The 14,479-nt window shown below is 42.0% G+C and overlaps 1 protein-coding gene and 1 non-coding gene across 3 annotated transcripts in view; both read left to right on the top strand.

Moving 5' to 3' along the window:
* Nucleotides 1-14,479, top strand: part of RGS7BP (regulator of G protein signaling 7 binding protein) — a 101,715-nt gene that overhangs the window by 8,458 nt on the left and 78,778 nt on the right. The window lies entirely within an intron of this gene.
* Nucleotides 13,609-13,681, top strand: TRNAE-CUC (transfer RNA glutamic acid (anticodon CUC)). Its single transcript has one exon. It is a non-coding gene; the product is annotated as a tRNA-Glu (tRNA).

A 14,479-nucleotide genomic window follows, 5' to 3' on the forward strand; every position in this document is an offset into this window, starting at 1 on the left:
TTCTTATTAACCAAACTAAGTGTGATAGGGAATCTAGACACATGTCTTCCATTGCCTGTTGAGGGTTAGCCTTTTTATTTTTGAACAGATCGAATGACTTTTACCTTGTTAAAGCTTTCTAATAGATGTTTCAACTTAGAGAGAAAGTTAAACCTAAAACAAACTTAAGGAAAACTCCTCATCACTTTATTATTTATTCTGTGAAGTACAAGAGAGCAAGGCTGTGTTTAATTCATGTTTATACCTGGTGCCAAGCTCATGAGGAAATGTGCATCTTGTTTGTTCATTAAGTTTACTTGGTAGTTTTAAATCTATTCTTAAAAGACATTGTGTCATAAACTTCAATTTAAAAGTCAACTAAAATTTAATAAGAGGGAAAAAAACTGTGTCTTGATACACACTTTAGGGGGAAAAATGAGCAAATACATTAGCTTACATTTTATATTTCTATTATATTTGGCTTTATTTTTTCTGATTTGTAAACCATAAAACCAATACATTGGTTTTTTAAATGAGAAGACTTGAAGAACATACTTAAGGTCAATTTCTGAGGCATAGATGTTCATTCTTATAAGAAATTAGCGGGCACTGTGTATTTTAGAATTACTCAGAAGGTAATCATGTTTCAGGTTATTTGATAAATATCATCTTAACATCTATTTGGTGACTTTACGTTGAGTAGTTAAAAAACCATTTTCTATTGAGATTATTTTTTAAAAACCATTCTTTAAACAGCCCTTTGAAAGTTTAGATGTGTCTCATCCAAAAAGATACTTATATAAAACAAACTCTGGAGCAGTAAGGAAACCACCAGGCAGTTCTTTTATTTCCTCTGCTCTAGAAGACGTGCCTTTAAAAAAAAAAAAACTGAAAACTTCCTGAAAAACATTTAATTGCTTGTCTATATACATATATGACTTCCCTGGTGGCTCAGACGGTAAAGCGTCTGCCTATAATGCAGGAGATCTGGGTTCAATCCCTGGGTTGGGAAGATCTCCTGGACAAGGAAATGGCAACCCACTCCAGTATCCTTGCCTGGAAAATTCCACGCATGGAGGAACCTGGTAGGCTACAGACCATGGGGTCTCAAAGAATCGGACACGACAGAGTGACTTCCTGTGTATACATATATACACATATGGATATTGCTTGTTCATACACATATTATATATACTTATAAATAAATACTAAAATTTATGAAATAGATTCCTGTTAGGATAATGTGTCTAAGCCTTTAAAAAGAAGTGCTGCTTTAGCAAATAATGTTTCCAATCCAATGGAAAACTCTAGTTACAATAGGTTAACAAAAATCAACTTAACATTTGCAGGTGTAGATAAATGGTAAGCTAACAATCTACAGCTATTTAACTGAGTTTGAGCCAAAGTTGGGGGGGGGGGGGTTGGAAATGCATACTAACTCAGAAGGCATCAAATCCCTAGCGTATTCTTCAGTTACTAAAAATAAGTATCTCAAAGTCTCCCACAGTCTTATTCTGTCAGTTACTAAGTCCTGTGGTGTTTTATCTTTTCCAACATCTACTGTATCTCTTTTTGCCCCACTTCTGTGGCCACCCACGCAGTTCAGAATCATGTCCCCTCAGGCCATCAACTATTCCAGTCGCTCTCCTCACCATTAGTCTCTCACCTCTCCTTTTCAGTCTCTCACTAGATCCAGACTAATCCTGCTAAAACTCTCCTCTGATCTTGTCACTTCTTTGCTTTAAAACTTTCAAAGATGTGCCATTGCCTAAAGCAGTGTTTCTTCAGATGGGATCCATGCCTTAACCTGTCTCAGAATCATGTGGGGTGCCCTCGGACTGACAGAACCAAGTCCTAAGGAGTGAGGCCTGGAAATCCAGCTTTTTTAACAAGCACCCCCCCAACCCCCCCGGAGATTCTTGAACATGCTGAAAATAAGGCCTGTCAGCCTAAAGCGGTGATTCTCAACCTGGTCTGCACACTGTCGTCACCTGGGAAGCTTTAAAAAATTGCTGATGCTTGAATTCCATCCCTAGAGTTTCTGATTTAGATGATCTGGGAGGCAGCCTAGGCATTGGGATATTTTTTTAAAGCTCCCTGTGTGAGCATTTGTATAAAAAGTGGACTACATTTGACTACACTGAACACAAAAATTCAAAGCAGCAGTGGCTTAAAGACACCAGGGTTTACTCTGTCGCAGAAAAGAAGCCCTAGAAGGGCCAGTTTAGAACTGGTATGAGGGCTTACAAGCGAGCATTTCTGCTGCCTGTTGTTTATGGCTTCCGTCAGCTTCACTTTATGATGTGAGATGACGACAGGAGCACCAGCCATGAGTCCCAGTTCCAGACCAGAAGAAAGGTTAAAGGTGAAAGGCCACTTCCCAGCCACTGCTAAGTCACTTCAGTTGTGTCCGACTCTGTGCGACCCCATCTCTGGGATTCTCCAGGCAAGAACACTGGAGTGGGTTGCCATTTCCTTCTCCAATGCATAAAAGTGAAAAGTGAAAGTGAAGTCGCTCAGTCATGTCTGACTCTTCGTGACACCATGGACTGCAGCCTACCAGGCTCCTCCATCCATGGGATTTTCCAGGCAAGAGTACTAGATACTTCCCAGCTGGGTCCTCTCTTTTTAAGCAGACCCAAACAGAACTTCCTCCAGAACTGCATCATGTGGCCACATCTCACTGTAAGGGAGACAAGGAAAAATATTCTCTTATCCCTGCCACCTTACGTAAAAGGAGGACTTTAACACTAAGGAAAGAGAGAGAGCAAATATGGGGAAACAACACATGACCTCTGTTCCCAGTCTGAATTCCTGGACTTAACTTTTTACCATTTAATTTGCAAACACTTTGCTTACTCACGCTAGTCTGCATTTTAGTCCTTAAGGGTGTGTAGCATGATGGCCCCATTCTATCAAGTCTACTTCTACGGTTTCTAGATGAAAAAGCCCATTCCATCTATTAAAAGAAATAACTTACTCTCCTAAATGTCAAGGTCTTACTTGCAGTCTCATTGTCTGCCATGCTCCTTGCACAGAAATTCAGAGCGGATCGGAGGGTCCCAAAGTGAATAAGAATATTTTTTCTGCCTTTAAATGGACCCATGAAAAAGATTAAAGGTTCAGGAACCACTTGGGAGGACAGGAAGTTAGGCAAGGTGCCTTTGAAAGGGCTTGAGAATAATTTGCACACAGCAGGATGTGAAATAGGATAGGGCCGACAAGGAGGATAAGTAGTGGCATTCAAGAAATCAATTTTTAAAAATCTACCAGAAATGAAGTGGGATTTTAAAAAAAAATAGATCAAAACTTTTAAAAAATTTATTCTTAACTGGAGGATCATTGCTTTACAATATTGTATTCGTTTCTGCTGCACAAGACATGGATCAGTTATAAGTATACATATATCATCTCGCTCTTGAGCCTCCCCCACCCCCATCCCAGCATTTTAGGTCAACACAGAGCCCTGAGCTGAGTTCCCTGTGCTAGACAGCTGCTTCTCGCCAGCTATTTTACACATGGTCGTGTATATATGTCTCAATTCATCCTACCTTCTAAACTTTATTTTAAATCAAAGAAAAAAATTCCATCGAGGAGCTAAAATCTGATGAGCTATATTAGGAATAAAAGGTAAGGAGGCAGGGTTTTCTGGATATGGGTATAAGCTTCAAGATGATCTATGGTCAACATTGTGAGTTCATTAAGAGACTGAACTTGAAACTCATTATCTCATGTAAACAGTGTTATATACAGCAGTTAGGACATAAATGGTATTTAACCCATAATTTCCTAAACTATAAACCTATTCAACACATGTGACAGTATCTTTGGTGAGGAAACATATTCATTTCCAACTCTGGAAGTCATCTTCCTTTCTAGGTACCTATTCATAGAGCATCCATATGCCACGTGCTTTTCTAGGTGCCAGAAACACAGCAGTTCTGAAAAAAATAGAGAACATCCCTGCATTCATGGTAGGGATGATCAAGAAGAGCTATAGTCTAAAATTTGTGTCCCCACAAGACTTATTATGTTGAAATTCTAATGCCCGGTGTGATGACACTGGTAGGTGGGTCCTTGGGAGATACTGAAGCCATAGGATGAGCCCTCATGCATGGGATTAGTGTGCTAATAAAAAAGGCTCCAGACATATCCCTCACCCCTTCCACCAGTGAGAACACAGAGAGAGGGCACTGGCTATGAGCCAGGAAGAAGGCTCTCACCAAACAGGACCGTTTTGTGCCTTGATCTCATATTTCTCATCTCCAAAACTATGAGGAATACACGTCTGTGAAATGGCAACCCATACCAGTATCTTTGCCTGGAAAATCCCATGGACAGAGGAGACTGGTAGCCTACAGTCCATGGGGTCGCAAAGAGTTGGACACGACTGAGCGACTTCACTTTCTTTCTCTGCTTCTAAGCCACCCAGTCTGTGGCATTTTGTTATAGCAGCCTGAATGGAAGAAGGCAAAAAGACACAGCAAAGGAGAGAGCATTTCAGAGAGGGATAAAAGCAGTGGAAAAAATAAAATAGAATGATATTATTAAAGAATGATGGCTGTAGTGTGGTGACATCTGAGAAGGTGACATTCTAACTTGATATCTGACTTTGAGAAGTCATGTGATGATCTAAGAGAAAAACATCTCAGGCAGAAGGAACAGCAAGTGTAAAGGTTCTAAAATGAACTGACCTTGGCATGTCTGAGGGAAAGAAAGAAGACTAGATGATCAGTTTGGAATTGACTTCAGCTGCAAGCAACATAGGCTGAATTTCAGTGACGTTCATGTCTATGATGTTCATAGATATAGATTTATTTTCTTGCATAATTATAAACCCAGTGATAGGGGATAGCACACACTGGCTCAAGATTTAAAGGTATCAGGCCTGAGATTTCTATAATCAGGCCTTTTCCTCAAAGTTCCAAGATTGGTGCTTCAGCTCCAGAAATTCTGTACTACTTCCAAGTAGGAAAGACAGAGAGCAAAAGGCAAAGATATAAACAATTGTGTCTCTTTTAAGAGCTTTCTCAGGGGACTTCCCTGGTGGTCCAGTGGCTAAGACTCCCAATGCAGGGGGTCCAGGTTCAATCCCTGGTCAAGGAGCTAGATCCCACCTGCTGCAACTAAGAGTTCACAAACCACAACTAAAGATTCCACTAGCCAAAATTAAAGAAAAAAAAAAAAAAAGATTCTATATGCTGCAACTAAAAATCCCACATGCCCAGCACAGCCAAATAAATAAATAATTAAAAATAAATAAATAGCAACATTTGTCAAAAGTCTCACATAACAACTTCCATGAACATCCTGTTGACCAGGAACAAATCATACGACTTTCTTGGCTACCAGTTTCATGCTGTGACTTACATACATCTCTGTCCATATTAGCTGTATAGTGAGGACAAAAACTTCCCAATCTGTAAACCAAAGTGATGCTTCCTGAGGCCCAGGATAGGGGAACTTTAGCAAGACTAGGGAGACAGGAAGGGTGGGGTGCTTGGATGTGAGAAGTGGGGAAAGGGGGCTGGAGGGGGAGAAAGTAGTAGGAGGAGATCCCCTGGCATCTACCCCTCCTTCCTGCCCATTTCCTCCTTGGCTCATTAGTCCTTCCATTTCTTCCTTAAATAGTGAATACCTACTATGGGCCGGCCACTGTGCAAGGCTCTGGAGGTAAAAAGAGAAATACAACACATTCTCTGCCCTTCAAGGAGCTTATTGCCTAGCATCTGTGTAAACAAGCAGACATGTAAACAAATCATTATAAAACAGTGGGATCACTGGTGCAATAGAAATATGTACATAGCCAGAGAGGCACTAAGGAGGTGGCAGTCAGCTCAGCTTGGGTGGGTGTAACCGGGAAAGACAACTTCATTAAGGGCAGGATGTCACCTGGACAGAGCTTTGAATGCAAGGAGTAAAGTCCTTTCTCTTTCATGTGTCTTTGAGGTTTCTGCCATGAGTAAACTTGAAAAGACACTATTTGTGTGTCTTGAACCAAGGAGAAACAAAAATAGGAGTTTCACTGTGCTGAGAACCATGCTGTATCCCTTTGCCTATATTATTTCATGATTAAATGAGTTCATCTGAAATAATATTTACTTAGAACCCAGTGAGATAATATCTTAAAGTGAGCTATTTTGACTAAGAAATACTTGTACCTATGAGTAGCAGAGACCAGCCTAATCATAGAGCCTACTGTGAATTAGGTAGGTAGGAGCTGGGATTCTTTCACAAGTTCAAGCATGTGAGAACAGTGATCCTGGTGATTCTTGTGTCTCAAGTGACTTGGCCCTTGTGGTTCCAAGATCGTGGTCCCATTCATAGCCAATAAGACTCCAAGGCTGACTCTTGAGATTAAACTAGCAGTCCCCAACATTTTTGGCACCAGGGATCTGTTCTGTGGAAGGTGATTTTTTCATGGACCCTGGTGGGGGGGAGGGGGATAGTATCTGGATGGTTCTCATAAGGAGCTCACAACCTAGACCCCTGGCATGCGCGGTTCACAGTAGGGTTTGAATTCCTATAAGAACCTAATGCTGCCACTGATCTGAAAGGAGGCAGAGTTCAGGGGTGATGCAAGTGATGGGGAGTAGCTGTAAATACAGATGAAGCTTCACTTGCTCACCCACCACTCACCTCCTGTGTGCAGCCTGGTTCCTAACCCAGGAGTGGGGGACCCCTGTGCTAGAGTTTTCACACCTCACCTGGAAGATCTCCAGAGCATCCATAATGCTAAATAGTTTTAGAATTTCCATTTGGTAGTACATTTAGTTCAACAAGTTGAGGTATTTGGTCAAGATATTGGGCAGGGTTGGAGTTTGAACGCAGGTCTTTCTAGTGCCCGAGTCTTTATTTTGACACTACACAGGGCTGTTTTGTTTCCCCAGGCAGCCCCTTTCTTTCTCCGAGTGGCCCCAGGATTGGCCGAGCCTGCCTCCCTTCCCTTCCACTGTTACAAAGTGTTATTTCCACTTCCAGTCTCTCTGCTTCCCTGGACTCACTTCAGCACAAGGACCTCTTCAGCCAGCCCACAGCTGACTTGAGGGTTTTTAAGGTTTCCTCAGCTAGTAAGAGAAGAAAACAGGCAGGCAGGAAAAAAATAACAAAATTATGGCCTTGCTGAAGCAGCCAGTGGAATGTGAATGGATCTCAGCTCTGCATTCTCCAGGTCTCAGCATTTCTCTCTGGGCTCCAAATTTTTCAGACTTCATCTCTCCATACTGGGTCTACCTCAAATTGCTCCATCCTTAGGCACCCCTTTTCTGGTCTGTTTCCCTACTCAAGTCCTAGAAATATTGGACCAGGTCAAGGCAGGCTGAATTCTGGATTTCAAGAAACCACCTGCTTCTTCTCAGCAGGGCACATTGGACGGGGGGTGGGGGGACACTCTAATATCACAGTGACACTGGCCACCCAGCTCCACGCCAACACATCAGTGAGCACAGGAGTGAGAAGAGAACTGCAGATAAGGGTGAAGAGTGGTACCCACTCACCACTTTTGAGGAGAGGCTCAAAAAAGAGCTTCCCACTGGGTGATGGATGATGGGAACACTCAAGAGAGTAACATAGAGGCTGGGTAAAAAGATAGGAAGGACTCACAGGGAACAAGAATGGGAAGAGATTCCCAGACCAGTCTCAAAACATCACTTCTTCAAATACCCAAATCCCTTGTCAATCGATCCAAAAGCACTCCTGCTTCCCCCACAAATGAAGTTTAACATTGGAATACACGGTAATTATCTAAATCAGCCCCTTCCTGGGATGTCCAGATTTCGACCAGACTGGTAACTTCTTAGAGCTCCAGGCACTGAGTTTTAGGCCCTATTATTCCCTTACTAGGGCTCATTTGGAAGCATTCCAATTTGGCTTGGAACTTTTCTCCCTTTTTGTGTGCAGACATACCTCACTTTGGTATACTCTACAGATACTGCATTTTTTAAGAAATTGATGGTTTGTGTCAACCCTGCATTGAACAAGTCTGTGGCTTAGAATTCTTATTTCTGTTCTTGCCATCCACTCTCTGAGCTCAGGAATTATGTGAAACTGATAGTTTTTTCCTCTCTCAGATATTCATTATCAGTAAACAGACAATTTCTGATTTTTTTATCTTCAATATCATATTCCTATTAGTCTACTACTATGAAAATTCCTGCTTGTCTTAGAATTAAAGAATAAATGATTCCCCCTCATCCTCACCAAAATATTTCTGATGTAGGAAAAATTTAGGTAGAAAACAGAGATTAATTCCTAAAATTACCTCTGGTGTATAATCATGTATAATTCATGTTTCTTTAGTCACACACTTCAAACATTTGGGGGGTTAGTCATTATTTCTGTTCAAGGGGTGGGGGAGTTATTTGAAAAAAGTCCACTGATGTCTGTAAGAAGAAGATGTGGTAAGAAGTGAGTTTTGGGGAAGTGAGTCGAGGATAAGACATCTTAAGACTCTTCTTCTTCTTACTAGCACTTTTATAAAAATCTATTTGCTTTGGTTTTGTGATGGTCCTCATTTGGGTCTTGCTCAAAAACAGGAAGACCTTCCATCTGAGGACCACAAGCGAGTGTTCACTCCTACAGGCACTGGATGAGGCAAATGGTAATGGTCGGGATCTTTGTGGTTGTGATTTGCGGATGTGTAGCCTGGATGAGCACAGATGTGCTCATGGTGGAAACACTCAGAGAAACATTCACCCTACTGAGAAGTGAGTGACAGATCTCTCCCTAGTGTGGGGTATATTAGGATTCTCCAGAGAAACAGAAACAATCAGGTGTAGGGGTGGGGGGTGGGAGGTAATATAAAATGAGAAATGGCCCACACAGTTATGGAGGCAGAGAAGTCCCACAGTTTGCCGTCTGCAAGCTGGAGACCCAGGGAAGTGGTGGTCTAATTCACTCAGAGTCCAAAGACCCAAGAAGCAAGGGAACCAATGGTGTGAGTCCTGGTCTGAGGGCAGGAGGGGAGTAATGTCCTCGCTCGGCATGCAGACAGTGAGAGAGAGAATTCAGCCTTCTTGCACTGTTTTGTTCTGTTTGTACCCTCTGGGGATTGAATGGTGCCCACCCACACTGGGAAGGGCCTCCTGCTTTATACCCTGTGCCAATGCAAATGCCAATCTCTTCCGGAAACAGGGTTTCACCACATGCCTGGGCATCCTGTGGTCAAGTCAAGTTGACACATAAAGGTCATCATTATACTGGGTCAGTTGCCTTGACCATAGCAGAGGGCTGAAAGCCCCAGAATTCATAATTCTCCAAGAGTAGCTGTGGGCAGATCACCCGTGGAGATCTGAGGAGACCTCTCTCTGTGCACAGTGAGAGGGGTGAGTTGAGATGGTCCCTGTCCATCAGCACGTGGTCAGGATTCAGGACCCAGGCACCCCTCACCTCAGAGTCACTACCTGGAGGGTGACAGGGTTTGGAGGAGATGGCTGTATCTTCCAAGCTGGGTGACTTTCATGAACATTTTTTGCCATAAACCCTGTTTTCTTACTATCTGAAGTTTGAGCTCAAATGGCTGCATCTGTTTGCGTACTGTACCATCATTGAATAATGAGGAAACTGCTCAGATTATTTTAGGCCACAGCATGCACCATAATGCAAAATCACTCAGCAAATGTTCCCTCCAGAAAACAAGCCTTCTCAACTGTTTTTATATTCATGGATTCAATCTTTTTGTTTTCTGAGGATGAAATATGTTTTAAGCTACCAAGTCTGTTCAGAGTAGCTTTAAATGATTCTCGAAATTTTCCTATTAGGTTATTGTACAGGCACCATCGTGGATCTGATGTGAAAATGTGAAACAAGTTAAAATGTCTGTTTAGGTGTAATCTTTCCAAAAGACAAGTCATTCCAGTTCATTTGGGGAAAGTCTTGCTTTTCATGCTTCACCGTTATAAAGACAATTTCCAACTTCAGAGAAAGAAATTCTGTGGGATGTGAGGGGGAAAGAGGCAAGAAAGGAGAATGATTCAGCTGGAAAAGAGGAAAGAAAATGAAGAAGGAGGAAGTAATTAGTTCTTTGGGAACTGTGCTGATTAAGGAGCTGGCACTGCCGAGGGATAAAGGAATGAAGCTAAAGGGAAAAGAAAAGGGAACATGCAGTTGTGAGGTTGGAGGCAGTGTGCAAATCAAGTCTCCAAACTCAGATCCATCAGGCGCCAGAGAGGCGATGTGAAAAAGTGAAGTGGTGGGGGAAGGGGAGGGGGCTGCCAGAGCGTCCACACCTGTGGGTCTAAGGCAGACTGCCACCGGGCTCCCCTGATTACTGATTCCCATGCAGAAAGGTGGACCAAATGTGCCATATTTGTGGCTTTTTAAAAAGAGAATCCATGAATTCATGTTTGTGTCTGAACTATCACAATTTTTAAATGTTGACTAACAGAAAAGTCTGCTGAGTGAAAGTGGCCCTCAGCCATTAGTGGCTACCTCTGTTAATTATCACCTGCTTGCTTGCTCAGAATATTTACAGAAGGTTGGATATGAGCAATTAGAGAGATGCCAGGATGTGTGACCATTTTGTATTTGTGCTAGTAACTGTATCACCGTCTTAATTTCTTTGTTGCTTTCTGTGTGGAGTATTAAAACTCACTAATACCTGTCACCTCATTAAACAAAATGAAACCCAAAAAAACCCTAGCAAATACAGGAAAAACATAGATGTATATTTTGGCCTTGAATTGTTAGTTAATGAAAGTCAGACATATTTAGTTAACCTTAGGAATATGTTAAACATTTTTGGAATTCAACCTAAGGAAAGAAATTATAATATATGTACGTGTATCCTGAAGTCAAATTGCTTGAAAGATGCTCTCTTTTGCTAAGACAATTATTTACATTATCATCTAGCTCACACCATTACTCTTTTGTATCAAACAGGAGCCATTGATCTTATTAGGATCAAGATCAAGACAAATAGCCTGTCAGATATCTAGCAGAGTCTGAGTTCCACATGAAAGCTAAATATAGGACATACATATTTTACTTTAGCTAAATGAGCTCCTAAGGGGGGGAAATACTCTCTTAACCTGATTTCTTATTATTTATATGATTTAGTACCTATTCGGATTTAACTGAAAAAGGATGCTGTATACAAATACAGACAAATGTCAATTTGCACGAAAGAGTCAAGGCCATTTCTAGACAGCTGTTTCTGAATTCCCAGCAAAGGGTGTAATTCTCTGATCAGTTTTCTCTGCTTAAGAGTGTGGAACCTACATCAGGTATTTTCTTTTACTCAACAACATGTCCTTTCCAGACTTAAGATTTAAGGTAGCCTGAGTAGATCATCCATGCTTCTCTTGCCCTTCCCCCTACCCATCTCTCCCCTCCTTCAAGCAATTGGAAGAACAGCTAGTGGGACTTCCCAAGTAGTCTTATAAAGACAGTTCCCCTCCCTACCATTGCAGGGGTTCTTTGGGCCTCTGCCTTTAGAGTTAAACTGGGTACTGTCTAACATCCCTTGATATCGTGGAGCTATAGTGGCCCCTGAGAGGTACACTCATCCTTCACTGAATAAACAAAGCCCTGTCAGTATGGATATCTGCTGCTTTGCAGGATGCAAAGTGCAGCCACACATATTAAGTCACTTAATCCTTTTGATACCTTCGTGAGCTGGAAATATTATCCCTGTTTTATGCACAAGGAAACTAAAGCTCTGAGAGGTGAAGTGACTTATCTTTGACCACACAGCCTGTGAGTGACAGAGGTACACTGAGAAGCCGGGTCTCCTGCCTTCTAGTCCATGATCCCGTCCACCACCCCCAGGTACCACTCCCCAGTCATCCTGTCATTTGTTTCTAAGGAATTTCTGGATAACCAGACCCGAGACCAGGCAGATTCTTTTCTCGTATAAACGGACACGCATCTGCTCCATTTGTATGTCCTCCACTCCTTTCAGTTGGTGTTTTAATGTATTATACAGATCTGAGGGATCCACATCATAGGCAGGACAGCAGGGAGGCCCCAGGAACAAATCCACCACAAGGAAGAAGGAATCTGGCGCTTTTCCGTAATTTCCATAGTATTCTACATATAGCGTGCTCCTGGAACACTTTCCCACCCAGGCCTTGGGATAGAACCTGTGGCTGTGAACCGAAAGTCCAATCAGTAAATGCTAGAGTCGCGCAGCTCAACTGTTTCTTTGAATAAACATAAGACATAGTGAACAGTCTTTTTCTAACTTTTCAGTCTCTGACTTGGACGAGTGAGGCGAGCGTCACTTTCCCCAGCCCCAGGTTACAGTCAGTTTCCAATGCCACTGCTACCAGCAAGAGGCGATGGCAGTGGTGGCCAGTTCTCATTCACTTGGCACCTCTGTGGACAGTTGGGACCTGGGGCAGCAAAATCTCAGGCCAGCTTACTGTGCGAGTGAATAACCTTAATGAGGCTATTTAAACACTCTGCCAGTAGTTTCCAGAAACACAGCCCCAGAGTTCCTGGAGATGCCAGGGGATGCAACCAAACAACCAGGCAGGTGGAGGAATCAGAGCCTTTGTCATCTCGGGGCTAATGCTAAAGGGCCTTGTAGCTGTGAGTACACGTAGTGAAAAGCCAGACACTCAGATTTCCCTCCAGCTGCAGCTGCTCATTTGCCTTTCCCCTGTACTGGCTCTAAAATAAACATTCAAAGCTCTCTAAAATCTGAGCAGTTACAAGAGTATGCACTGGTCTTTCAGCTCTCAAGACCAAATATCCCATGAAAATTGACTAAGAAATCACCAGAGTAACACTCAAGTGCTATTAGCTCAAGAAAGAATAATTAATTGTAGGAGTGTTCGTGTTCCCCCTTTAACTGGCAGGAGTGAGTGCTGAGAGGATCCCAGGATACCTCGCTGTTTGCTCTTGATTCTGGAAGCCCCACGGTGCTGAGCAGGGGATCAGACTCTGCTGCACGTTAGACTTCGTGGAGGAGTTTTCAAAAATACTGATAGCTGGATTTTGCACCCCAGATTGATTACATCAGAATGTCTGGAGGTGAGGCCCAAACATAATATTTTTTAAATTTTCTGCAGAGTTGAGAACCTCTGCTATAGAGGAATGAAGTCCATGCTCGTAATCAGTGTAGAATTTCAGCCAAGCTTTCAACTGAGTAATTTTGATCAATCCCTTGACTATTCTAGACCGTGGTTTTTATATCATTTCTAAGTTTCCTTTGGGCTTCACTTGTGGCTCAGACAGAAAGAATCCGCCTGTAATGCTGAAGAGGCAGATTCAAACCCTGGTCGGGAAGATCCCCTGGAGAAGGGGATGAAAACCCACTCCCATATTTTTGCCTAGGAAATCTCACGGACAGAGGAGCCTGGTGGGCTACAGTCCATGGGGTCTCAAAGAGTCGGACGAGGCTGAGAGACTAACACTTTCACTTTCTTTTTCTTTCAAGTTTCCTTTAAGCTGCAAAAATGTGTGTCTGTACATTATAGAATCACTTGTCATGGTTAAAAAATAGGAGTGATCTAAATATTCAGTAGAAGGTTAATTAAATAAATAACAATATACCTAGAGGCTAGAATACTGTGCAAACCTTGAAAATGACAATAAATGGAAAAATAGATTATAAAACAGTTTTACAGTATGACCCATATCTGAAAAAAAAAAAAAAAAGAAAAGAAAATTATATAGCTAGGGACTTCCCTGGTGGTTCAGTGGCTAAGACTCTGTACTCTCAATGCAGGGAGTCCAGGTTTGATCCCTGGTCAGGGAACTATTAATAGATCCCACAGGACCCAACTAAAGATCCCGCATGCGGCACCAAAGATTGAAGGTCCCCAGTGCTACAACTAAGACCTGGAGCAGCCAAAGAAATATTTTTTAAAAATTATACAGTAGAAAAATAATAATTTTTCCTTCCTGGGTAAATTTTTTCATTTTCTCTTTTACATATATGTGTGTATTTTCTAAATATCCTGTATCAAACATTAAGGGGGAAAATTGACTCATAGGCCATCTTGAATATACACCTTGATTACACTTGTAGAATAATCTCAAAAATAAGCATATTTGTCTATGTGGCAGTTCTTCTAGTCATTGAGTAGCTAGATGCAAAAAAAAAAGAAAAAGAAAAAAACCTGAAGCTTTGCTTGTCCTCTAGGTTACCTTCAAAACTGCTTCAGACTCGTTCATTTTCCTGATTTGGAACTACTGATCTAAAGAAAAAAAGTAGGAAAAAGCATTTCTCCAGCAGTATCTGTTCTGTGTCCTGGCGGGACTGCCCCCGTTTCACTGGAAGGAATAATTAGAGAGGAAGCAGGGGCGAGAAAGTCAGGAGGAGAGAGAGCCAGGAGGCTTTTGATCTGTGCTTCTTCCCTAGAGCATCCTGTCATATTTTTTGCCTGTATGTCAGTGGTTATAAAGATAAAATGAGAGACATCAGTGCAAGGACTTAGTGCACCTTTCTGCACACAATTGCTCTATAAATTTCTGTTCATTCACACATGCCTCTGTGAAGAAAATAACTTAGGTACTTACTAAGAGTGTGATGTGACCTCACAGCATCCTCATC

This window comes from Muntiacus reevesi, chromosome 14, assembly GCF_963930625.1.
Source record: "Muntiacus reevesi chromosome 14, mMunRee1.1, whole genome shotgun sequence".
NCBI lineage: Eukaryota > Metazoa > Chordata > Mammalia > Artiodactyla > Cervidae > Muntiacus > Muntiacus reevesi.